Source organism: Hippopotamus amphibius, chromosome 2 (genome assembly GCF_030028045.1).
Source record: "Hippopotamus amphibius kiboko isolate mHipAmp2 chromosome 2, mHipAmp2.hap2, whole genome shotgun sequence".
NCBI lineage: Eukaryota > Metazoa > Chordata > Mammalia > Artiodactyla > Hippopotamidae > Hippopotamus > Hippopotamus amphibius.
Window position 1 is genome coordinate 79,999,269 of NC_080187.1, and position 27,193 is coordinate 80,026,461.

General features: G+C 39.7%; 1 pseudogene; it reads right to left on the minus strand.

The window, feature by feature from the left end:
* The window catches only part of LOC130844384 (V-type proton ATPase subunit E 1-like), a 54,941-nt pseudogene extending 33,719 nt beyond the window's left edge, over window positions 1-21,222 (minus strand).
* Between the last annotated feature and the right edge of the window lie 5,971 nt (window positions 21,223-27,193).

Genomic DNA, 27,193 nt, shown 5'->3' on the forward strand with positions numbered 1-27,193 from the left:
GCAAAAGATATGTCACATGACTTTTAAGGGTTGGTCACAGAAAACAATATGGTTTTTATCTGGCTATTTCTTGGGATGCTTGCTTTTGGAACCCAGCCATTATGTCAAGCAACTCCATGGAAAGACGATGTATAGGTATTCTCACCACAGCCCCAGTGAAGGTTTCAGTAACAGCCAATACTAATCCCCAAACAAATGACTAAATGAACCCTGAGTTGGCTACAGTACAAGCTTTCAAACTAATGCAGCAGATTCTACGTGGAACAGAGATACACTGTCACCACTGCCTCCACTGTCCACCCTTCCACTAACCTCTCCTTTTCACACTAGCTATTTCTTCTCTAAATCTAGTTCTTTATCACTTCACATCTACTGCTTTTCAAAAAGGTCATTATTACCTTCTCTGCTCCCCTCTACTCCCCTAAAACCACCCAACATATAACTAATAACAGGTCAATCCTCCTGAAATGTTCATTTTTATCCTGTCATTTACCTATTTCAAAAAATTCAAGAGCTCCTCACAGTTGGGTACAGTATGTCCAACTGCATACTCTCCAAACTCTGCCTTTATCTCTTGAATCTTGTCATCATCTCCTCCCTATATGAACCTCCTGTTGCAGCCATTTGGGATTGTTCTCTGTCCTTTAACGGGACCTCACAAATCTGAGCCCTTGCTCATAACATCACATGCTGTAAAGCCTTCATCCAGTGGTATGCAAGACCTAGCTCAAAGAGGCTCATGACAGCCAATTTTTAAATATTTAGAAATGTTTTCCAAGTCAGTTGTTACATCATTAACAGCTTGAAATTGGCCATGTAGGAAGAAGTATTTACACCAAGGAAAATGGAAAACACTACAAATCAGGACTTGGTAGAGGGGGAGTGGGAGCTAGTTTACCAGCACACCATTGACCTCAAATCTCCACATCATGTACTCAAATCTATCCATAGTTTGGATCCCTGATGAAGTGGAATCCAGACCGTCTCTGGTTGCCCAATGTGTACCTTTGCTAGACTCTGAAAGTCTCTGTAAACTTATTATTTGTCCTTAAAGTCCCACTATTTATAGAAGATACTTCCTCAACAATATGGCAAGACAACTGAGGAAGGTGTCTGGTTTTGGTTTGGTTTCGTTTAGACGTGACTTGCAGCATCTAGTGGCATGCCATGTATACTGTAAGTATCTGAAGACTCAGAATAGGGCTGATATATGGAATCCCTTAAGGATGCTGTAGAAATTCCAGAAGTAGGTCCCTAAAGACTTTACCACAACTTTCCCAAGTAAGAAAGACAGTTGTTCAGGGAAGTTAAGTCTATATAATATTGACTCTTTCAAAAATAAATTTGAGATTATTGGCTTACAAACACACATATATACACAAAACAACTTAATAAAATACAAATAGAAAACTCAGGTAAAGAAAAAATGTATTTGTACCAACTAAAATATTAAATGCTATATTTAACCATTGCATTTTGCCCTGAGCTTCCTGGCATCCAGGGCAAATAAATGAGAATATATTGAGTTACATTATTGGAAATGTGCATTTCTCATTATAGAAAGGGGAAAACATTCATAGAGAGAGGTAACATTTTTCCTCTGTTAAATTCTAATAGGCATGTATTCCTGAAGCTTTATATATGAGATAAGAAGTGATGTAATGGACAAGATTTTCAATGTTTTTATAAAACTATTCCAAAATAGGTTGTTCCTTATACTGGGCCTCAGCCACAACTGAGGGCATAACCTCAAAGCCTAACTCCTTCAAGGTGTCTTTGTAAGAGGCTAAGATAACTAATCCAAATGTTTAGACACCTAATGGTTTAATATAATCTAAGGGAAATGAAAGTAATGCATATATAGTAGTATAGTAAATAACAGAAGTAGATAATAGTGCAATCCTTATACAACATCCCTACATATCACTCCTTTCGAGAAGGCATTTGATAAGAAATGAAGAATTCCCAAGCCGGGAGTGTTGGCATTCTGTAATAGATTCATGTCCTATCTGTCAAATTCCTCTCTCTGGCAAGGGCAGTAAATAGACATGTGCCTTGTAACTGGTGATTCTAATCCAGAAAACCAGAGGTCAAATACCAGAATGGTCTTGGAGTCAGAGAGCTAAAGCAAAAACTTGCCCAAAAGAGGATAGAAGAATGAGGCCCAACACATCCCCAAAATGGATCAGTAATACAGAAAGGATGAGAGCAAGAAGAAGAAATCTGTCGTAAATTGTGACAAGGAGATAGCAGAGATGACATCAGAGTTGTAGGAGCTAACAGAGCTGCAATTTTGCATGCCACCACCATCTGAGTAGGTAAGGCAGACACATTTAAAGAGATTGGATGAGATGAACAACATCTACATTTTTTTTTTAAAATAAGAAGGTAGTATGGCTACTATCCTTCCTATTAAAAATAATGAGTCATTTAACCAGTAATTCCCTCTGGAATGAAAGGCCATTCCAGCTTTCCATCACTGCAGATAGAAAGAGCATATCTTTTAGATGTTTTTGCAAGAATTTTTCTCAGCTTCGGACTGTTTAAGCCAAGCATTTAAACAAGTGCTTGATAGAGTTCCAGGAGAATCCACCAAGACCATGAGATAGATGGACATTTTTATTTTGGTCTGAAATACTTTCTCATACGTATTATCAGTCACCTACTGTGGCAGGAATGCCTCCATTATGCTCCAACAGAACAGTTAGCTCTAAACAAAACACACACCACGGCACCTGCCAGGACGAGTTAACTGCAAAAGTGACCCCCAGGTGACTGAAGGACTTAACTTGTTCATTGATATTAATCAAGCAAATTGGTGAATGTCTGCCAAAGACAAGGATCTTAACCTAGTAAATATGGAGCCACATTTTTCCATCAAGAGGCAGACACCAGAACCTATGCCCTTTTAAGGTCACCCCTACTATGGGACAATAAAACCACATCAAATGTGTTTAGGAGAGTATTTCTCCTTCTAGGTACTATGGCAGAAGAAAATATTATTCCATGTCCCTTTCAACCATAAAATTCCCTACCTTAGTTATAACAAAGTTCATAAGATATCACAGAAAGAGATTAAGAGAAATATATTTCATTCAAAGCAGAAGAGTTATAGACATCCAAAGACAGAATGGACATAGTAAAGATGCAAAAAGTTAATACACAGTGAGGGTTTTGTCTTTGGAAATAGATGGATACTACATGGAGCTGATATTGTAAAGTGATAATACTGGGGACATGATTTAAATAATGAATGTGTGGACAGACTCTATGACATATGATATCTTCCAATCCTAAAGTTTTATGCTTCTTGGGAGTTCCCTGGTGGTACAGTGGTAAAGATGCAGAGGACCATGCACCACAACAAAGAGCCCGTGCACTGCAACTAAGACCCCACGCAGCCAAAAATAAAAATAAATGTATAATAATTAATAATAATAAAGTTCTGTGCTTCTTGATACTGGTACAGCCTTTTGTCCAAAATCCTCCCCTGGATCTCTGAACTCTTACTGCTAAGTTTTTTTGGTTGAATTATTGATTACTGAACCTACTTTACCTCTGTGTTTGTTCTCACCTTACCCTTTCCACTCACACAGACATTCTCATTCTTTACTTCTGCATTCAACCACTCATGGCTAATACTAACTATTCTGCTTACCTGGCTGTGGCCCTTGTTTCAGTCTAGCACTTATATCCTACCATGGCCCATATCCCAAAATGATAATTGTTCAGATATGAGTCTAATTTTTACAATGATGGCTGACTCTACATAACTCCGACTCACTGTTCTTTAGTAAGCAGAAGTAAACTTCTCAAAGTTTAATATATATTTAGATTGGGATTGCCATATATACATTACTAATAAGAAAAAAATATCTAATTGTACACTTTCTATGCAGTTCACTGTATGTCAATTATATCTCAATAAAAGTTCTTTAAAAATATACATACATATATATATATATTTAGAGTAGAGCTAAGATTCCTTCTAGCTCTCAAATTCTATGTGTTGAGCTATGAGTTTACCCAATAAAAACAGTCCTCCACCTGAGATGTAAAACAAATACAAAATAAAACAAAAGAGTTTGACAGTTGGGATAGCAACATATCTTTTATACTGATAAACCTATTATTGAAGAATGTGGTTTACATATTTGGTAAATTGGGATTTCTACTATTGGACATCAGATTTAGACACTTTTTCCCATCCAAGTCACAGGCACCATCAGACCACCACAGGCTTTAGGACACAGAGCAGCAGAATAGAATGCATGCCCCTGGTATAGCTATGCTCCAGAAGGCAAAAGAGGGCAAGGAGATGAACTATGCATGCTTAATTCCACTCCCAAACTCATCAATCAGCAACTCTTTCTTGTTCCAAAGGGAAGTATAAGGGATGAAACAAGAGCCCAGGATTAATTGGAAGAAATCCCTTCTCTTGGAAACCAGAGGAGAAGGAAAAAGAGCCTCCCTTTCCCAACACCAAGGATTATAATTAAGTCAAGAGATGGCATGCAAGGATTCAGATTATTTACCCCTAGTCAATTGAGAGTGATCATGTCAAGACTGGTGTAAGCGTGCAGTGAAAGAGATTCAGGGAAGAGATCTGTGAGAACAGATGTGTGTCACCAACCATGTTCTACATAAACACTCTCTTTTACTGACCGTCTACCAGGACTATTCATATGTTATTCTATTATCTAAAAGTCATGTCTTTTTATTATCTTATTCAAGAAACTCTCATTTAGTGCTTACTCTATGCCAGGCTCTCGGATACAAAACAAAATATATAATGGTCCCTGCCCTCAAGGAGTTTATGTTCTAGAAGCCAGGAGTACAATTGTCAAGAGACAACTCTAACAAATCATGAAAAGCACTATCACCAAAACAAGCACATGACACCAAGGAGCCCAAAGAAGGACTCTTAAATCAAACCAGTAAAGGCTTACAGTGAGGAGATGCTACATATCTTGGGGTTTAAAGGATGACTTAAAGGCACAAACGTACAAAATGCAGAGAGAGCAATATATAGAATGACAGAAGGGGCACAGCGAAGCATGGGGCATCTGAGAACAACACTCAGTTCAGAGAGACTTGGTAGATGTGCATTTTTTTTTTTAATTACGCTGAAGAATGGATTAGAGAACCTAAAACTGGAAGCTGGCACCTTCTAGTAATCTGGCCAATAATCTAGACAAGAAATAAAGGGAACCTAAGACAATGAAAATGCAAATAGAAAGGAAAGGATAGATTTGGATGATATTTAAGTGTTAGAATCAATGGGACTTGTGTCTCTTTGGAGGAAGCAATGTGGAGACAGGGGAGTCAAGTATTAAGTCTAAACTGCTAAATCCAGTTGCTGCACTGGACAACATTTTAATCTCCTGAGGTGAGGTCTTTCCTCCAAGGCTGCTTTATTCTGTTTGCAACCTATATTCCCTAAACATTTCAGACAGAGAGACTGGCATATGCAGAGTCATATGCCTGTGTTGTGCTAGTATCACGGCCCTAGATTTCCAAGATCAAGAGTTAACTACACTCACAAGGTTGGTATGTACTATACACATCCTCCTTCCTCTTCATGTCATATTATAATCATTCAGACCTTGGTAATTAACATGACAACCGACCCTTTGACAATCACATTAAACTACACGACTTCTACCTCCCGTACTACATGGTAATTACACGCATGATGGAGAGTGGGAGGCTTTCTCCTTTAATACAATAGCTGGGGTTAAAATATTCGGGGTGTCAAAACAGATGGCATCAGGCACTATATTCTATATACAGCTCAACCTATTCCATATCAGCAATGGAAAGGATGCCTGACAGAAAATCTATGGCTCAGGCTCCAGCATAGAAAACATTAATGCAAACATCCTCTGCCCAAAGGACTTGGCATTTACTACACTTTCTACTGGAAGCACAAGGTTCCTGTGCCAAAGGTCAGGGGCAGAGGGATTAACTTTTCCCACATATTTTAGCAAACTGTCCATCACACCAGAAGTGCAAGCACACACACATACACGTGCACTTCACTTACTGTAGCTGATTATGAAAAAGGTCAGCTGAGTGATTTGCTGCCAAATACACACACACACACACACACACACACACACATACACACACCTGCTAACACTAGGAAAATAGAAAAAGAATGACCAGCTTTTAGATTTCAAACAACAAAGGAAATCTAGTCATTCCTGTCAAGAGATTCTATTGCTTTCAAAGGTTGAAATTTAAGGATGTTCACTTTTTAGTTCAACAGGTCATTTATCCCCCAAAGACTCTGCAAAGCAAGAAAATAAACAACTGTGTGTTTGCCAAATGTCAACAGATGTTAATAAATGAACTACCTGGATAAATAATGCTTGAGGATCACTTCAACTCTCCAAATACAATATTACAATGTACTTATAAAAATCACTTAGGTAATCTATATATGCCACTTAGCAAAGAATATAGCACTTATCAAAAAATAAAATATTTTCTTTCCTGTTTTTTTTATTTGCCTGGGGATCTAGAACACAACATATATGATATGAAGTGAATATACTTACATATTGCGTATGTATTATATGTTACACATACATATATTTATATATGATATATCCCATGTTATAAATTATAAAGCACTTGAAATATGTTACAAATATATATACATTTATAAGTTTATATTTCTCCAAAGCAAATCTAAGGTTTTTATATTCTTCCATTTTGTATATTCATATTTTCCCAAAATTAAAATCTATCTAGAGTTGTAAAAACATGCACCCAGTAAAAAGTCCACCCAGGTGGAGTATATAAGCAAGCTAATCATCATTCCTTCTTTCCATTGTCTTTTGAGTGCATTTTGTGAGTCCCAGGGAAGTATTTAATCACCATCCATGAGTGATGTCATCCACTCATGTATCATCTTGCACATCCGTTACAGAGCACACACTGGGAATGTACAACATCTCCCTCAGGGTCAGATAAAAAGGAAAACCTTCTTTCCTCCACTGATAGGTTTGAATGATGCAAAGCAGGTCAGGTTGAAAAAAAAAAAAACACACTGCTCTGTAAAATTCAAAGCCAAGAAAGAGTTCAAATTGAATCTTTGACAGAGACTGCTTTTAAAGAGACCTCCTATCAGTAAAAAGTGCTGTTCTCCAGGTGATTTCCCGTATATTTTTTAATGCCAATTCACATCAGTATTGACACTATGTTTTGATGGAAAGAGGAATTAAAATGATTCTGAGTACCTGAGGTGGCTCTATTGACACATCAGATTACACTTAATGTTTTAACAGTAAAGCAAAGTGGAGCAAAGCAATCACCCTACCATGTCTGGCTGATTAAAGCCCTTTCCAGCCAGGATGCTGTACCTTGTGAGGAAGAGACATCTCAAATAGAATCAGTAGGCTTTGACTATTAAAACAAAACCAAAAAAAAATCAAAAAACAAAAAAACCTCAGAATAACAGATTCTCAACCCTTTAAGGGTTATGTTCATTCTTTTCAGTGAGACTATACGAAAACTGGCTCTTTATCAAGCACTCAGAATTTCATCCATCGGGAATTCCCTGTCTCAAGCAGGAGGAGAATACGCATAGCAGCTGCGGCAAGACCTAGCAGGCCTGAAGCCTCTAAAGGTCCACATGGGGACCAGCAAGGATCTTTGGGTCTGTACTTTCAACAAGGTATGTTAGAGCAAGGGGTCTAAGGTGTATCAGGCTTCACGAACTGTCACATTCACATGCAATTCTAAATCGTCTAATCATGCGAAAGGGGCCTGCTTATAGAAGGTCAGCTGTGCAATTTCTTAAGAATTATTCCCACAGCTGAAGTCTACATGGAGAAAGTACCAAGGACAATGAAGATTAAGCTCCCATCAGGCCAATGGGGATGACAATTCTAACAACCTCTTTCTTTCTTCAAAGACAAAAATATCACCAAATTAGACCCTATCCAGAGGGCTGGTTATGTTTGAACTCAGAAAGAACTCATAGTCCTTTCCTTAATATTTTCTCAAACCATATTTTCTCAAACCACCCCCCACCCCCGCCGCCAAAAAAAATCTGGCACTTTGGTAGGGAACACCTGATATTTCATACCAGTAGAATTACATCTTGGAATTCCTAGATTTAATAGGAATTACCACAGGACAGGAATTTGTTACCAAGAGGTTGTAACAATTCTTGTTTGTCTATTTACAACTGAATAGTTACTTGACCTTTTTGTTTTTCAAGGTTTTGTTTGTTTTGTTTTGTTTAATCTGATTCAATGCAACCTGGAATAGAAAGTATCTGTTCACACGGAGGACTATGGGATTTCCAAAACACTTTTTCGTTAGTGTGTTTATATATGAATCTAAGTGGAAGAAAGCAGATAATTCTCCCTAAAAGACATATTTTGCAGCTATCTGTGGAAAACAGGCAAGGCATTGCTCGCCTAGTGCTGGTAATCACAAAGCATTTTTTCTGAAAGCTTTGTAAATGCTTTTTGCCCTACAGATAAGAGATTTAAAGTAGACAGAAATAAATGACAAGGCCCACAGTGACTTACCTCTATGGCACTGTTGCTTGCCTAGCAGGCTGAAAACTCCAGGCTTTTCACGGTTCCTGTCAGTTTTGACTCTCCTGCTGCCAGCCAAGATGTGATGGCAAAGAAGGCAGTGGGGAGAAAAGGATGTGAACAGGATCTGAGTTAGCCAGACCCAGGGTTGAACTCAGCTCTACTACTTACTAGCTGGGAAGCCCAGCTTCCTCTATGGCAAAATCAAGATGATAAACCCATAACAGACTGTGGTTAGGAGGAGTAAATTAAAGTGCCTGGACTAGTGCTTAGAATACAGGAACTGTTTTGTTTTTGTTTTTGTTTTCCTTCTTGGAGCACAGGCGATGCTTTTTTGCCACATTGTGAAAACAACCAATATAACTTACGTTTACACACCAAAGTGAGAAGTAGCCCACAAAGAATAACCTACTCATCGCTTTATTTTAGGCCATATATGCCTTCAAATTCCCAGCAGTATCAGCCAGCTTTTTATCAACTCCCCATTGCAGAAGTCATTGGCTACATTTTCTTCCCTAAACGCATTCTCTTCAATTTAAGAGAGAGCCCAGAAGGTTGGACTCACGGTGGAATGGATATCTAACATTCTGACCGCTGATTCTCAGCACTGCTAAAGCTCCAGAGTATGAGGAGAGGATAACTGAACTAGAAAAAAAGCTTTTGGTAATCCTCATGTTCCTAATTAGTTCAGTATGATAAAAAAAAAAAAAAAAAGATGTGCCTGCTATTCCCCGGGTAGTTTCTTAGTATCCTCCCTAATTCAGAGGCATGCTGCCTTAGCTCTGTCCATGGTATCTACACAGCGAGCCTGTGGGAACCCAGTGCACCACTCACCCCTGACACCTTCACTTCTTGCATCTGCCACATTCCCCACTGACAGGCAGACAAATGAAGTTCTGAAGCCCCATGTGCTCTGTTTCTGCTTTTTCCTCTCCCCCCAAGGCCGGCTCTCAAAATATATATTCTGACTTTACCATTACTTGACTTCCCTTCTCCCTCCCCTGCCCCAAACTCCTTTTTTCTGGTCATTACTCACATCAACACAGAACTATTCAGCAAAAAAGGATTACATTGTATTGAAAAGGTTTTAAGCTTATATATGTATACACATATATACATACATATTAATATAGCCACCTTAAAAATTAAAATATATATTCTAACATTTATTTTACATCTCTTTTGGAAGAAGCTAGAAAGAAAGAGAGGAAGGTAGAAAGAGAGAGAGAGGCGTCTGTCTTTCTTCAGTTTTTCATGAGTGTTACTACTTCTCACCCTTATAGTAGTCTTCAATTATAAGTTGCTGCTGGTTTTCTTAGGATCAACACGCCCAGAAGTCCAAATCAAATCTGAATTAAGATCAAATTCTCTTTCATCTCTTATGTCTACATATTGCCAGATCCCCCAAAACAATAGCGATCATCTCTCCAAAGTGGTGCCTCCTCATCCACCAACCTGATCAAGTTCTGCTTTTTTATCGTTGCATCCATATGTTGACTCAACAAGTATACATTGAGCCCACAACATACATTAGGGACTGTACTGCACTGGGTGTACAAAAATATATAAAATACTCTTCCTGGCCCTAAAGAGCTCAGAATAAATAAGGGAGACAGAGAAACCAGCAGTTAAACTAACATGATGGATACAATATGAGGATTATGTACATGTTAACAGGAGGGCTAGAGAAAGAACATAATTCAAGCTAAGAAGTCATGGAGGACTTCCCAGATTCCAAACTGGGTTCCAAATGTAAAAAGGTGTTCCCAGCAGTGAAAATAGCACATGCAATGACATGGAAGTATGAAACAGCACTATACTTGTTGAAAACTGCTCTTCATCTACCGAAAGGGCCTCAGAGTACAGTGGTAGGAAATAGGATTAGAGAAGCAAGCACAGCTAGATCATAAAGAATTTGGGGTGCTAAATTTATCCTGTGGGCAATAAGGGCTGTTAAAGAATTTTAATCAAGGAAGTGATGTAATCACATTTGCATTTAAAAAGCTATGGCCACAGGCTAAAGGCTAAATTTAAGTACGATGGAGGGTAGAGCCACGGAGCTAGTAATCCAAGCAAGAAGTGCTCCAAAAGGGTAGACTTGGCTACAAAAGGGTAGGGAATTTGGGAGCTAAGACTTGACAACCCATTTATAGCTATTAAGTGAGAATGAAAATGGACAAATAATCTCAGATGACTCCTGAGTCTCTATCTTTTGTAGAATGATGGTGCCATTCCCTAAGACAAGGCCCAAGGAAGGATGAACAAATGTGGAGGAAAAATGAGCAGCTCAGCTTGGACACTGAATTGAGGTACCCATGAAACACAGGAGAAGAGTAGTCTCTGGACAGTTAGATGTGTAGTTCTGGAAATCAGGAGAGGATTTAGGCAGGAAAAAAGACCACTGACAAGACAGTTTATATTGAGTTTCCTCGATACTCACTACTAACAGAACATCTCTCTTCTGCTCTTCTTTCTCCCCTCTTTTTCACTTCAATGTTTCTTACTCTCTTTGACCCACAATCACTTTCAATCTTTGTACAATTAATCAAATACGGCTTTCTTTGGTCCATGCTATATACTAAGGCAAAAGAAAACAAGAAAACTAAACTGAGATCAACCAATTTTATTATAATCAATTTAGCAAAATTTTCTGTATGTAAGAGAGCAGATGCTCCACACAAATTAATGAGGCACTCTGAATATGAAGTTCTAAAAAACTGTTTTCATGCTTTCCACCTTGCAGTATTACTAAAAAGGACATTGCATTATTTTATTATTTACCAAATGCCCGCACACAATACTAAAAGAGGGCTGCATGTCCTACTTGCTCCTTCTTATCTTTTCTAGAATTACTATCAAGGATAATCCCTTATATTTGCAATACAGAAACAGTGAAGGCAGGACATTTGGGGTTCCTGAGACACCAGCTGTGATTCTGCATAATACCCATCTTCGGATGGGAATATGCACAGCTCTTTCCACTGTTTCAGGTTCAGAGCTGAAGGTGTGGAGAATCTACCCCAAACTACAAATTATTTTGAATTGGACACACATGCCACGCATTTGTGGACAGCCTAGCATTTGGTACCTGTCACGTGTCCCATCAACAAATGTAGGAGAAAATGACTTTTCCCCCTTCAAGCACTATGCTTCAGAGAAACCATGATGACCGTTCTTCTCTGGTATTATATTTTGTGGGAGGAGAGAGGTTCATTTCAAATTAATTTATGGTCTGTGAAAAGTGCTAGAAACATGCTTCACTGCACCTTCAAAGCATGGAATGCACCACTCCCTTGTAAAATCCATTTGAGGGGCTCTCAGGCCGCGATGATGCTCCCTGCTCCTGGGTCGAGCTGCCAACATTAGCTACTGGTATTCAGAACCATGGAATCAATTTAAGGAGTCAAAGAAGCCTGTCAGAAGGAGAGGCTTGGAGAGACAGCACTAAATGCCACTGCAGTATCTAAAGGCTGTACCTAGAGGAATTTCAGTCCACTAGAGGTATCACCTGGGCCAGTGCCACATATGTTTTTTGAAAACAAACAAAGTCCCTCTCTTTCACAAGAACCTCATTTCTCATAATTGGAGTCTGTGAGGGGCAAGAGCCAGTTTTTCATCCAGTTTCGCACTAATGTAATGCTTGTCAATAGTCAATTGGTCCCATTTGATCCAGGGCTTACACATACCAAGGGACTTGGTTACAATCACCCAACGTGTCAGGCCCTGATTAAAGTTGTTTTTCCTGTGGGGCTTATGGCTTCATATCTATTTTGCTGCTCTCCAGCTGTCTCATAACTCAACTATGAAGCTTTCCTTCAAAGCTAGACTTTCTGGTTGGCACCTGTTTTCACACAGCAATATTACTACTATACACAATTACAAAACAATTTTTTTCAGAGATATACAAACTTTTCTTCAGATTCAGAGCAATTCACACCCACCACATCTAAACCAAAGCTGTATTAATCAGCTGAGAAAGAATTAAACACTCTGGCATCAAACCCAAACATTTACCCTTCTATATTCCTTTTTATTATTATTATTATTATAAATATCACTGTATTGACAGTCAGACTTAGACCAACTACATGGTAAAGAAATATCTGTTCAGGGCTTCTCGATAAGGAGGGAAGCAGTGTTATTATGGAATCCAGAAGCCCTTTCCATAGGTTTTGGTAAATATTTGTGCTGAAACTGTGGGAGGCAAGTAGACATCAGAGACAAGAAACAAAGAACAGGTAACTTACAGTGAAGGCTAGAGCTCGGGACAAATTCCAGAGTGGAATAATTCCTGGAAATTATTAGTTAAGATAGAATCCAGGTACTACACAGGAGCTAGATAAATTGTATTCAGGGAGAAAAATAAAGTATGAAATACCCTTACCAGAAATCAGGACACATCTGCATCAGAGTTTAAGGTAAGTTATGGACTGAAACAGATAAGCGGTAATAACAAATAAGCATACACCCAGGCAAGGGGAGAAGCACCTGGGGATCGAGCACCCAGACCCAGCATTCCAAGGTCAAAGGATAAAGAGGGCAAGATTTTTTTTTTTTTTTAAATCACTGTGGTAGTCACATGCTGCTACCAGTAAAAAGATCTTCTAGAAAGGCAATCATCTGCCTCAGCCAGGAGCCTTAGCATTTTTGCGAGGGCCAAAACAATTCCATAGCAGAACAGCCTGTGAGAAGCAAATGGCTGCACCCGGACAAATGAAGGAACATGCTCAGCAAATCCAAACAAATGAGTTTCACATGAGGTGCTCCTTCCCCCTCAGCTTAGCCTTTTCCCTTTTGGAACTGAACTGATTTTAAATGGAATCTGTCCACTGATTTGTGGGTCCACTCTATGGATCCCATATGAGATTCTTCCATGTGTTTCTTTAACTCATACCATTTCCCCCAGCTTCTCTAAGTTCTATGGGGAATTAGGAGTGACAACAACATAGAACAGACAAGGAAAAGACTGGTCAAGGAGTCCAAGTTTCAACCTCTGCTGCACAATCCATGCAGAGTTTGAGTCTGGAGAGGTCTTTAAATTTGGAGAATTGCTTTAGAATCCTCATTTTAAAAGAGACCAGGTATGTCGTTATTCATGGGAATCATTCATGGAGATTTTGGATTTAATCAGGATATTAATATTTAAGAAAAGACTGCAGAACAAAATATATTCTTTTCTTAGGAGCCAATTGCTTTAATAATATATATGGCAACAGATCTTTTAAAAATATTCTACCAAGGATGCGAAACCAATTTTTAATAATATATTTTATACAATAGACATTGTCCAGGTGAAAAGCCTTGACTAACAGCCCTAACAAAATACTTTTTATTAATTTTGGTCTTAAATGCCTCTCTCGGATTATGAACAGCTTTAATTATTGCTACTACAATGACTCAAATTGGTAATAATGCTACAAAAGTACCTCACTTCTAAAAGCTTCCTGTTGGCTTAAGAGTTTTTTCCCTATCATTTTTTTTTTCAATTGTGATGAACAAACAAGTATCAAATGATTCTTTAGCACATTTGAAAGAACTATCAGAGACTTGAAGATTGACTTTAATATTCCTCTGAATACTGCAAAGGAGAATTTGATGTGAGGATCTATTTTCTGTGTTGAGTCTTTGGTGCTGAGAAATAAGATTTAGTATGTTTCAGAGCTATGTTTATGGTCAGATTAATATCAAGGAAAATAGCTACTTGGGGGGGAGGAGAAAGGGAAATTTGCTTTTATCATATGAATTTTCCACAGGAAAATAGTCATAAATGATTGAAGGTCAACATTATTGGGGTTCTAACTTTTTTATTAATAAATGAAAGCAAAAAATTATTTCTAAAGAAATATCTTGAAGGCACATAAAAATCATTTTTTAATTTTGTTTTAAACCAGTCAGATATGTTCATGAAAAATGGGATGTTGCCATCACTTCAAAACTCTGAATGCAGATTTATTTTTCAGTCACGTTATTGATAAACTCATGCCAAGAGAAGCCCCTCTCTTTGACTCACTAGGGATTTCTCTCTAGAGCCATAGTAGGCTTATAAAAAGATAAGTGCCACCCAATGACAGAAAGTAAGATAAATCCCTTGAATACTTCCCAGAAAATGTTCTAATATCTTCTTCTTTAGAAAATTAAAGAGGAAGCAAACTATATCCAAAGTTTAACTCTACTGTGGTCAAAACTACTACATATGGCACTGCAAGGTGGAACGTATGCCTCAAAGTAAAAACCTTCATGTATCACCTTAGGAACTGAGGTGAGACACGGAGCACACCTCTGTGCTGAGAAAAATTGTTTCTGCTCCTACTGCTGTGTTTACTATTCAGATATTACTAAGCACTTGGAGCTGCAAGAATGAAAGCCCGCTGTTTCTAGAGAGAACTAGAAACTATTTTATCAACAGAACAATCTCACAATCTGTTGACTGTTGTGGCAGTGATCCCTGGTGTTCTCATTTAAATAAATGAAAATTTTAATCCTGCTCCCATGGAAGAAAAAACTGGTCTATGAATGGCAGTGTTTAGTCAGTGACATCTACTGCTGATGTTACATTCAACTGAGAACAAGCAATGGGTATATATAAGGAGTAAGAATTCTGTAAAATTTGTTTGACCCTATAAATGTATACATTAGTGACCAGGATTCTCAAATGTTTCATAAAATATAGATAAGAGACAAATGTCACCAATTAAAAATATCTTTCCTAGAAAGAAAAATCCCTTTCAAGCCAAAAGTAGGACAAAAGATTTTAGGATATGACCACATATTCAGACATAAATTCCCTTTTCCTCTTGTGTTTCTCTTTATTTGAATCCCTTTCTGTTTCCATTTCCCCTTATATATTTTTCCAGTTTTTGCACCATTTTATCTTTACCACACTGCTTCTTTTACTCCCTCCTCATTTCTTCACATGTTAAAGTCTCATCTCTTTGTCTTTTCCTCATTTTTATTATAGATTTTTGGTGTGCAGTTACCATGAGGCTTTTGTATAGCAGTGTATAAATACACGAGTATTTTTAGTTGCTGATCTCTTAATTTTTAATGCATTTTTAAAAACCCTGCATTTATACTCTCTTCCCCTCATGATTACTGTTTCTGATATCATAATTTACATCTAATTGTTTTGTATATCCCTTAACTGCTTATTGTGGATACAGACGATTTTACTACTTTTATCTTTTAACCTCCCTACCAGCTTTATGTGTGGATGATTTCCTACCTTTATTGTATGTCTGCCTTTACCAGGGAGCTTTTTCATTTTGTAATTTTCTTGTTTCTAGTTGTGGACTTTTTTCACCTAGAGAAGTTCCTTTAATATTTGTTGTAAAGCTGGTTTCATGGTGCTGAATTCTTTTAGCTTTTGCTTGTCTATAAAGTTTTTTAATTCTCCATCAAATCTGAACAAGAGCCTTGCTAGGTAGTGTATTCTTGGTTGTAGGTTTTTCTCTTTTATCACTTCAAATATATCATGCCATTCCCTTTTAGCTTGGAGAGTTTCGACTGAAAAATCAGCTGACAGCCTTATGGGCATTCCCTTTTAATGTTATTTGTTGCTTTTCCCTTGCTGCTTTAATATTCTTTTTCTTTAATTTTTGTCATTCTAATTACTATGTGTCTTGGCGTGTTCCTCCTTGGGTTAACTCTGTATGGGAGTCTCTGTGCTTTCTGGACTTGGGTGATTTGTTTCCTTTCCCAGTTAGGGAGGTTTTCAGCTGTTACATCTTCAAACATTTTCTCAGGCCCGTTCTCTCACTCTTCTCTTTCTGGGACTCCTATTATGCAAATAATAGTGTGATACTGATATTGTCCCAGAGGTCTCTTAAACTGTTCTCATTTCATTCTTTTTCTGTTCAGCAGCAGTGATTTCCACTACTCTTCCAGCTCACTGATCCATTCCTCTGTATCGTTTATTCTACTATTGATTCCTTCTAGTGTACTTTTCATTTCAGTCATTGTACTCCTCATCTCTGTTTTGCTGTTTTTTATGTTTTCTAACTCTTTTTAATGGTTAAAAATTTCCAGCTTCTTGCTTTGTTCATCCATTTTTCTCCCGAGTTCTTTGATCATCTTTACAATCTCTACTCTGAACTTTCTTGGCTAGGTTGCCTATGTTCACTTCACTTACTTCTTATTCTGGGGTTTTATCTCATTCCTTTGTTTGGGACATGTTCCTCTGTCACCTCATTTTGTCTAAGTCGCTACTTGTATTTTTATGTGTGTGGTAGGTTAGTTACATTTCTTGACCTTGGAGAAGCGGCCTTCTGTAGAAGACATCCTATGCATTCCAGCATGCATTCCCCTCTCATCACCCAAGCTATATGTTCTAGGGATTCTCCCTAAGAGGGCTGCATGGGTCCTTCTGTTGTGCTGGGCTGTGTGAGCGGTCTGGTAGGACTGGTTGGCATCTAGCCCAGTTGGTTGCCAGGCCCTACTTTGTGCAGATGCTGCTGGCTGCTGTTTAGTGGGGACTGGAAATGAGGCTGCTGCCTGCAGAACTCTAGGAGTCCCCAGGGTAGTGCTGGCTCCCTGGTGGGCAGAGTCAGGGTCCTAAAGACTCCAGGGCTGTTGCATGCCAACTGTTGGGGGAAGCCAGGTTCTGGGGTTAATGCCAGACTACTGGCAGGCACAGCCAGTTCCTGGAGTCTGGCTGCAGGGCCCAGGGATCTCAGAGCTCATTTCAGATTATTGGGTGGAGGGGAAGGGAGGGAAAGTCAGCTCCTGACACAGTTGGGTATGGGCTCTGGGGTGTCCTGAAGCGTGTGCTGGCCTACTAGTGGAGGGGGTCAGGGCCCAGCAGGGCCCAGGGTAGGGCCTGGCCTGCTGTGGGTGGGCTGGATCCACAGGCTTAGGATCGTGGTTTTCTTGAGCCTGGTGCCTGCCCCCTGGGAGGCGAGACTGGTCTAGAGGCTAGTGCAGGCTTCCTGGAAGGCAGGGCTGGTGCCTGCCCACTGGTGAGCGGAGCTAGGTCTTGGTCCTCTGGTGGGCAGCACCATGGCACCATGTCTAGGGGCATGTCTAGAAGTGGTTGTGGGCGGAGGAAGTCTTTAGGCAGCCTGACTGCTGATGGGTGGGGCTGTGTCTTCACCCAGTTAGTTGTTTGGCTTGAGGCTTCCCAGCATTGATGCTTACAGGCTGTTGGGTAGGGCCAGGTTTTGGCACTAATGAGTAGAAGGAGGGTCCCAAGATGGCAACCACCAGCAGGAGTGTTCATGTGGTAGAATGTTCCCAAATATGACTGCTACTAGTCTCCATGTCCCCAGAGAGAGCCACAGCCACCCCCTCCCCCAGCCTCACTGGGAGACTCTCTAAGACCAGCAGGTAGGTCTGGCCCAGGCTCCTATCAAATTACTGTTTTCATCCTGGGTCCCAGCGCGTGTGAATTTGGTGTGTGCCCTTTAAGAGTGAAGTCTCTATTTCCCCTAGTCCTGTGGGACTCCTGAAATTAAGCTCCTCTGGCCTTCAAAGCCAAATGCTCTGGGGGCTCATCTTCCCTGTGCAGGACCCCTAAGTTATGGAGCCCAACAGGGCTCTCACTGCTGTGCAAGAACTTCTGCAATGTAATTATTCTCCAGTTTGTGGGTTGAGTACCCATGGGTATGGAACTTGATTACATTGTGAGTCTATCCCTCTTACCCATCTCACTGTGGTTCCTTCTTTATGTCTTTAGGTGTAAAAGATCTTTTCTGGTAGGTTCCAATCTTTTCCATCGATGGTTGTTCTGCAGATAGCTGTGATTTTGGTTTGCTTGTGGGATGAGGTGAGCTCAAGGTCTTTCTACTCCACCATCTTGGCTGATCACCTGTCTTTTCCTCATTTTTACTCACACCTGCTGTGAGTCTTCTTTTCATATAGCACCAGACGAGGTTCCATACTCTTGTGATTTCATTTAGAAATAGTATAAAGCATCAAGAAGGAGATATCTCAAATCACAGGTAGGAATATGTGATAGATTTTTTAAGATGAGCGCTCAACTAGACAGACCTAGCATCCAAAAAGAAAATCATAACAAAAAATATTTTATGGAGAAATGGGGTATTGACCATTCTACCAACTTTTGAATTCAGGGTTTGTCTTTGGACCTCTATCTCTGAGCATAGTGACTTTTTCACAATCAGCACTTAATAAATGTGTACTGAATTATATTAAAGTAATATCTAACTTGATCCAAGTTTTCTACCACCATCAATACTCTCTGGTTAATTAGGTGCCTGTATTTCTTGAGTTTCTTATATTCATGCACAGGTAAGAATAATGAAAAACAATTATCTTAACACTGTCTAAGTGTAATACCTAGATTACTGATCATCTACTATATTCAGGTATCTCCTATGAAGATCATTAGATTACTCTCAAATTTTCCAACAATACTTGGATGCCCATTTATTTATTTATTTATTTTTATTCTCATACACAGTATTAATCTGTATATGAGTTTGTGCCAGAAGGATGCCCATTTTATAATTGAGGAAACAATCTGAAGGTTTTGACTAGCCCATATAATTCATCTAGTAAGTAAAGGAGTGAGGATCTGAACATAAGCCTCTCTGGTGCTAAACTCATGTTTTTTTCGTTACCACACACTACAATTGTAGCCTTAGGAACAACAGACAGACTTGGGGTGATGCTACAAAGAGAGATCCTGAGCCTTAAAACAATTGATACAACTTGTAAAAATTAACAATTTTATTTTTTCAAATTTCCCTTCCAACAAGTCAGGCATTCTTGTCATTTGTTTCTGCATGTAGAAGGCCACATTGCTTGAAGTTGCTTTCAGTCAGAGGTATGTTCCCCATGTGCTTGCTGTCATCTCTTACTTGATTATAGGAAAACTAAAACATGCAACAAAGTGTGTAATCTAACCAGCACTGGTTACACTTCCTCCTTATTTACTGAGTGAAACGATGCCCCTTTCTTTGGCAAACAATACACTTAGCTAAGAACAACTCTATTATCCTTCTGTACACAGGACTACTGCAAAGGTGACACTCAATTTCTGCAGCAGGGACAAGCAGATGGCTCTTCATGGCTCCCCACTGGCCGGGCCACAGAGTGGCCGTGATGGCAGCCAGCTGCCTGCCCTCTCAGGGTGAGACATACGAATACAGCTGCTCTTTGGGGAGAGAACTGGACAGGAGAGGCAGAAAAATGACTGTCTAAAGGAGAAAAAGTGAAGCAGGAGAGAGGAGTCCAGAACAACGGGCTCACTTAGAATTTGTTCATTTTACCAAATAATTGCTGCAGAGGAATTAAGACCATTGATATACAGTCTCAGTTATGTCATGGGACGAAGCATAACATTCAATCTGACGCCTGGGCTTCTTGCCCATAATAAAACGTTATTGCATAATGAGACTGATTTCCTGCATAAAAGAGAGGTGAAAAATATTTATTTCTGGTGTAAATTATCACCATTAGTTCACAAAATGCTTTCCTTGTTTAGGAATTACAGGAAGGAGGAGATGTCAAAATAGAACATAAAGGAGAAGCAATTTAAATATATTAGTAAATCATAATCCTGTTATGAAATCCTATAGTTTACCAAACACTTTCACCATTATTTGGCTAAACTGGACCAAAGCCAAACCTTGTAAGACAGGGTCTGTAATCCTTCTTTTACAGGTGAGAAATCTGAGACTAACTGGGTTACATAACTGGCCCTAGGTATCACTGGTTGTGATGGTTAATTTGAGTGGCCACAGGGTGCCCAGAGTAAACATTATTTCTGGGTGTGTCTGTGATGGTATTTCCAGAGGAGATTTTCATTTGAATGGGTGGATCAGTAAAGGAGATTGTGAACCCAATGTGGTGAAAATCATCTGACTTAATGAGGACAAGGACAGAACAGAAGGCAGAGGAAGGAGAAATTCAGCTCTTTATTTTTTCTGCCTCACTGTTTGAACTAGGAAGTCTCATCTCACCTTCACTTGCCCTCAGACTGGGATTTACACCATCAGCTGCCCTGGTTCTCAGGCCTTTCAACTTGATGAAATTACACTACAGGCTTTGCTGGGTCTCCAGTTTGCAGATGACAGATTGTGGGACATCTCAGTCTCCATAATTACATGAGTCAAGTCCTCATGATGAATTTATATATATAAAATCTCCTCCTGGTTCTGTTTCTTGGAGAACGCTGGCTAACAGAAAACAAAGACTCCAGGACTTTACCACGGACTTCAAATCCAAACTCCAGGAACACACTTCCCATAAGACTACACAATATCCAACTGTGTATCTTACTTTTGAAAAACGATGTGTTGAGTCAGCTACTTCTCTCATATCTTTCCACAGCCAGGGCACGTGACCTGTACAGCTGCTCAAGGTCCTGCAACTAGAAGGACCCTGCCCTTGGTTTAATACCTTATTGTCACCATCTTTACAACTGAACAAGGTGCCCCATGTTTTCATTTTGCGCTGGACCCCACACATTATGTAGCCAGAGCTGTCCACAACACCTTGTACAAGCCTACCAGTATAGATCACACTGAGTCTTAACTGTGGGTGTAGTAACGTATTGTTGCCCGCACGTGCTCACCCCTTCTGAGTAGGCCTCTGGGACCTTCCATGACGGGCCCCAGGTACCTCTGATCTCATCTGGGCCCTTTGCACACTCCACTCCAGCCACATTGCCTCTTGCTACTTCTCCTCCTACATGAAGCACCATCTCCTCTGCCTTAAACATTTCTTCCCCAGATATTCCTGGGCCTCACTCCTTCTCTTCATTTCTCTGTTCAGATGCTATTTCAACAGAGAGGACGTCTCTGACCATCATGTTTACAGTGCTTCCCCTTTCTCACCCCATCATTTATTCTGCTTAACTTTCCCTTATAGCACTGGGATACCATCTTAAAGAATACATCGTCATTGGCTTAATTTTCATTGTTCTGAGCTGAACGGTGTCCCCGAAAAGTTCATATGTTGAAGACTTAACCCCCAGTACCCCAAAATGTGACTGTATTGGGAGATAAGGACTTTAAAGAGGTGATTAAGGCAAAAGGAGGCCACTGGGGTGGGGCCTAATCAAATCTGTCCTTATAAGAGGAGGAAGTTTACACAGAGACACCAGGGGCACACACAGAGGAAACATCACGTGAGGACACAGCAAGAGGGTGGCCACCGGCAAGTCAAGGAGAGGGTCTTCAGGAGAAACCGAACTTGCGGACACCTTGATCTTGGATTTCAAGCCTCCAGAACGGTGAGAAAATAAATTTCCATTGTTAAAGCCTCCAGTCTGTGGTATTTTGTTATGACAGCCCTAGCAAACTAATACAATTATCTTTGCCATTCACTATAATGTGATGTCTCTGAGAGAAGGGATTTGGTTTTGTCCACTGCTAAAGGCTCGATGCCAAGCAATAGACACAGCAGATATTTTTAAATTGTTGAATAAACAATGAATGATTTCATAATTACTTAAGAGAAATTTGAAGAGAATCTCCAAATACTTTCTGATTTCAATGTGTTGTATTTTATGCTACCTGAATTAATTATGCCATAGAAAGAGACTTGGGAACCATTTTATTAAACAAAGGTTTTCATTGTACTGGGACTTGACCAGCTCTGTGTTTTTACCCAGGCTTGAATGCAGCCACTAATGGATTATGTCAAGACCAAGAGACTGAAGATCACGATACATGCTAGAAGGAAGGCTATTGTCACACGGTGTTTGTTTTTAGAAAAATTACAAAAAACAACCTACAGCAAAAATCAATCGAGAACTAAAAGGATACTCCACAACCTCCCTCCCATGCATTTCTTTGATAGCCAAGATCAGTTGAAACGAATTACTTTTAGCACTTCAAAAGCTACATAACCACAGCTTCATTCCAACAAACAACACATTCAAATTTCTGCATGTTCCTCAGATTGTGTCAATATTACCACAGCTTTTGTCCTCACATTAATAGGACAAAACAGGAGAGTAGCAAATTACCAATCAGCACACTGACTGACAGTCTCACAGTTCTCGACTCCTATGCCCAGGGTGGCTAATATTCTCTAGGAGGTGACAGATATTGAGCTTTTCAGGGATTTCTGCCTCTGATGATGTTTTTGACATGAGCGATTAGGCTCTGACAGCTTCCACTGGGTAGGTAACTGGAGCTACCTGAGTGTCACAAGGTCCTAAGAGAACATAAGAGCTGAAGTTATCCTCTTGGGCACAGGATAAGTCTGCTTGCTGCCTAAAGTAGTACATACCTATAGAAAATGTTACACAGATGTTCATGATTTCCATTTATAAATGTATAAGATCAAAAGGAAAGTGAAATTGTGGCAGAAATTTCAGAGTGACTCCTATTTTACACTTGGCTTCCTCGTAAATCTTATTCCCAAGTTACTGAAAGCAGGGAAAGAATTAGATGTAGTAAAGGTACCCAATGCCAGCTACTCTAGGAAGCTTGTTAGTACCTTAAGTCATTCAATTATCAACCTAAACCTCTGGAGTAACTATTTCCATCAATAACAGGTGATGAATCTAAGATTCAGAAAATTCAAGAACTTACCCAAGATCATGCACTTAGAAGTGACAATAATGACATCTTCCTATCATTCCAATTTCTGGTGAAAGAAGCTATCTCCTTCTTCTGGAACGCCAGCTCTTATCCTATCCTCAGCCTTTGAGATTTAGTTGGGGCAAACCTAACAAGTAGTTCTGAGGAATGGACATGTAACCTAGGTCCACGTATCCATGGCAATAAGAATGAGGGTGACATCTGGGGCTTTTGTAAGAACTGCTAAACAGATAAGATGTTATACTGAACCTACCACATGTCATCATAGGAAGAAAACCTGGCTAGGAATGAAGCTACAAGAGAAAAAAGCACAGCAAAAAAAATGGAAAGAGATGATCCAGAGAGGGACTGTGAGAAAGAGAGAGGGGTATTACAGAAACATAATTTGACCCCTGCATGTAGCCATGCCAGAGAGGTCTCACAGATCCACACTTTAGGCTTTTCATTTTGTCTGCTATTGACTTTTTTTTTCCTTACGGCAAATTTAACTATTTTTTGTTTTCGTTTTTCGCCACATGCAATCAAGAGTCCTGTAGAATACCTAGGGCAGGGCTGTATACTATTTTTGACCAATCATTACTCATTTTATGATGTTCTTTTCCCATGACTGACTCAATAGTTTAGGCTTTAATTGTTTATTCAGTTTGTTATTGAAAACTGAATCAATATAGACAGGATCAAGATGGTGGAGTAGGAGGACATGTGCTCACTCCCTCTTGCAAGAGCACTGGAATTACAACTAAATGCTGAACAATCATCGACAGAAAGACACTGGAACTCACCAAAAAAGACACCCCACATCCAGAGACAAAGGAGAAGCCACAATGAGACAGCAGGAGGGGTGCAATCTTGTTAAAATCAAATGCCATAAATGCTGGGTGAGTGACTCACAAACTGGAGAAGAGTTATACTGCATAAGTCCACCCACCAAAGTGAGGAATCTGAGCCCCACGTCAGGCTTCCAAACCTGGGAGTCCAGCAACGGGAGGAGGAATCCCCAGAGAATCAGACTTTGAAAGCCAGTGGGATTTGATTGCAGGACCTCACAGGCCTGGTGGAAACAGAGACTCCACTCTTGAAGGGCACACAAAAAACTGTGCTCACCAGGACCCAGGGGGAAGGAGCAGTGACCCCATAGGAGACTGAACTAGACCTACCTGCTGGTGTTGGAGGGTTGCCTGCAGAGGTGGGGGGCAGCTGTGGCTCACGTAGGAGACAAGGGCACTGGTGGCAGGGGTTCTGGGAAGTGTTCATTGGCATGAGCCCTCCCAGAGTCCGCCATTAGCCCCACCAAAGAGCCTATAAGCTCCAGTGCTGGGTAGCCTCAGGCCAAACAACTAACAAGGTGGGAACACAGCCCCACCCATTAGCAGACAAGCAGATTAAAGTTTTACTGAGCTCCGCCCACCAAATCGGATTAAAGTCTTACTGAGCTCTGCCCACCCAGCCCTACCCACCATCAGTCCCTGCCATCAGGAAGCACACATGAGCCTCCTAGATAGCTTCCTCCACAAGAGAGCAGACAGCAGTATCAAGCAGTATCAGCAGTATTTCATCTTGTGGAACTGAAAACCACAGCCACAGAAAGATACAGAAAATGGAAAAGCAGAGGACTTTGTACCAGATGAAGGGACAGGATAAAAACCCAGAAAAACAACTAACTAAAGAGGAGATAGGCATCCTTCCAGAAAAAGAATTCAGAATAATGATGGTGAAGATGATCCAGGACTTTGAAAAAAGACTGGATGCAAAGATTGAAAAGTTTACCAAAGACCTAAAAGAAGTAAAGAGCAAACAAACAGAGATATGCAACACAATAACTGAAATGAAAAATACACTAGAAGGAACCAATAGCAGATTAACTGAGGCAGAAGGGCAAATAAGTGACCTAGAAGACAGAATGGTGATAATCACTAATGTGGAAAAGAATAAAGAAAAAAGAATGAAAATAAATGAAGACAGCCTAAGAGACCTCTGGGACAATGTTAAATGCACCAACATTCACATTATAGGGGTCCCAGAAGGAGAAGAGAGAGACAAAGGACCCAAGAAAATATTGGAAGAGATTATAGTTGAAAACGTCCCTAACATGGGAAAGGAAATAGCTACCCAAGTGCAGGAAGCACAGAGAGTCCCAGGCAGGATAAACCCAAGGAGAAACACACCAAGACATATAGTAGTCAAATTGACAAAAATTAAAGACAGAGAAAAGTTATTAAAAGCAACAAGGGAAAAAGGACAAATAACATACAAGGGAACTCCCATCAGGTTAACAGCTGATTTCTCAGCAGAAACTCTGCAAGCCAGAAGGGAGTGGCATGATATATTTCAAGTGATGAAAGGGAAGAACCTAAAACCAAGAATACTCTACCCAGCAAGGATCTCATTCAGATTCGATGGAGAAATCAAAAGCTTTACAGACAAGCAACAGCTAAGAGAATTCAGCACCACCAAATCAGCCCTACAACAAATGCTAAAGGAACTTCTATAAGCGGGAAACAAAAGAGAAGAAAAGGACCTACAAAAACATAAACAAAACAATTAAGAAAATGGTAATAGGAACATACATATCGATAATTACCTTGAATGTAAGTGGACTAAATGCACCAACCAAAAGACACAGACTGGCTGAATGGATACAGAAACAAGACCCATATATATGCTGTCTACAAGAGACCCACTTCAGACCTAGGGACACATACAGATGGAAAGTGAGGGGATGGAAAAAGATATTCCATGCAAATGAAAATCAAAAGAAAGCTGGAGTAGCAATACTCATATCAGATAAAATAAGCTTTAAAATAAAAAATATTACAAGAGACAAGAAAGGACATTACATAAAGATCAAGGGATCCATCCAAGAAGAAAAGATAACTATTATAAATATCTATGCACCCAACATAGGAGCACCTCAATACATAAGGCAAATGCTAACAACTATGAAAGAGGAAATGCAAGGCAGAAATAGAGACACTGGTGTAAAGAACAAACATATGGACACAAACTGGGAAAGCGAGGAGGGTAGGTGGGGAATGAATTGGGATACTGGGATACCAAATTGTATACTCTAAATATATGCTGTTTATTGTCTGTTAACTGTTTCTCAATAAAAGTTCTAAAAAAAAAAAAAAAAAGGAACCAACAAGGACAATTTGACTCTACTATCTTCATTCTAATAATAACCATCATCAGAATCTCTACATGCATTACACATCATAATGTAGTGTCAACCCTACTATGAAATGAGATAATAAGTATTTACCAAGATATCAATATCTTCCAATCCTTGCTCTACCTCCTGAGATTATTGTCAGAGGAAACCAAGGCTTGGAGACCTTAAGGGACTTGACCAAGATAACTCAGCTAGCTAGTGGCAGAGATAAGTTGACCACTCATCACTCTCCTGTTATAAATACCTTTTGGTATTACAAAGACAAATAACCAGAATGATACACACCCTTTCTTGTAACTTGTAAAGCACTTCAATCAATTTAAGATGGGTGAGGGACTTCCTAGGAGGCGCAGCAGTTAAGAATCCAGCTGCCAGTGCAAGGGACAAGGGTTCGATCCCCGCTCCAGGAAGATCCCACATGCCGCAGAGCAACTAAGCCCGTGCGCCACAACTACTGAGCCTGTGTGCCGCAACTAGAGCACCTAGAGCCTATGCTCCACAACAAGAGAAGTCACCGCAATGAGGAGTCCACGCACCACAATGCGGAGTAGCACCCCCCCCACCCCCCACTCACTGCAACTAGAGAAAGCTCGTGTGCAGCACTGAAGCAGCCATAAATAAATAAATAAATAAATAAATAAATTTATTTTAAAAAATTTAAGATGGGTGAAAAAGCTTCAGTAAATATCTTAAGAATGAGGGCCTCATTTCTAAGCTAAATAGCCAATTAAAATTTTTCCTATATCCATGGTTTTCAACTCTATTTTGAGAAACCATAGGGCTAACACTTAGGGTAGGCTTGTTTAATGATCAAAATATTTTTAAAGAATATTGTATCACATTTAAACATGGAATTCTTAAAACATCTCCACAGATTCTGGGGAAAACTGTTTGAAAATCACTATTCTAGAGTACACAGAAAATACTGTTGTCTGTTTATTTTTGGAACC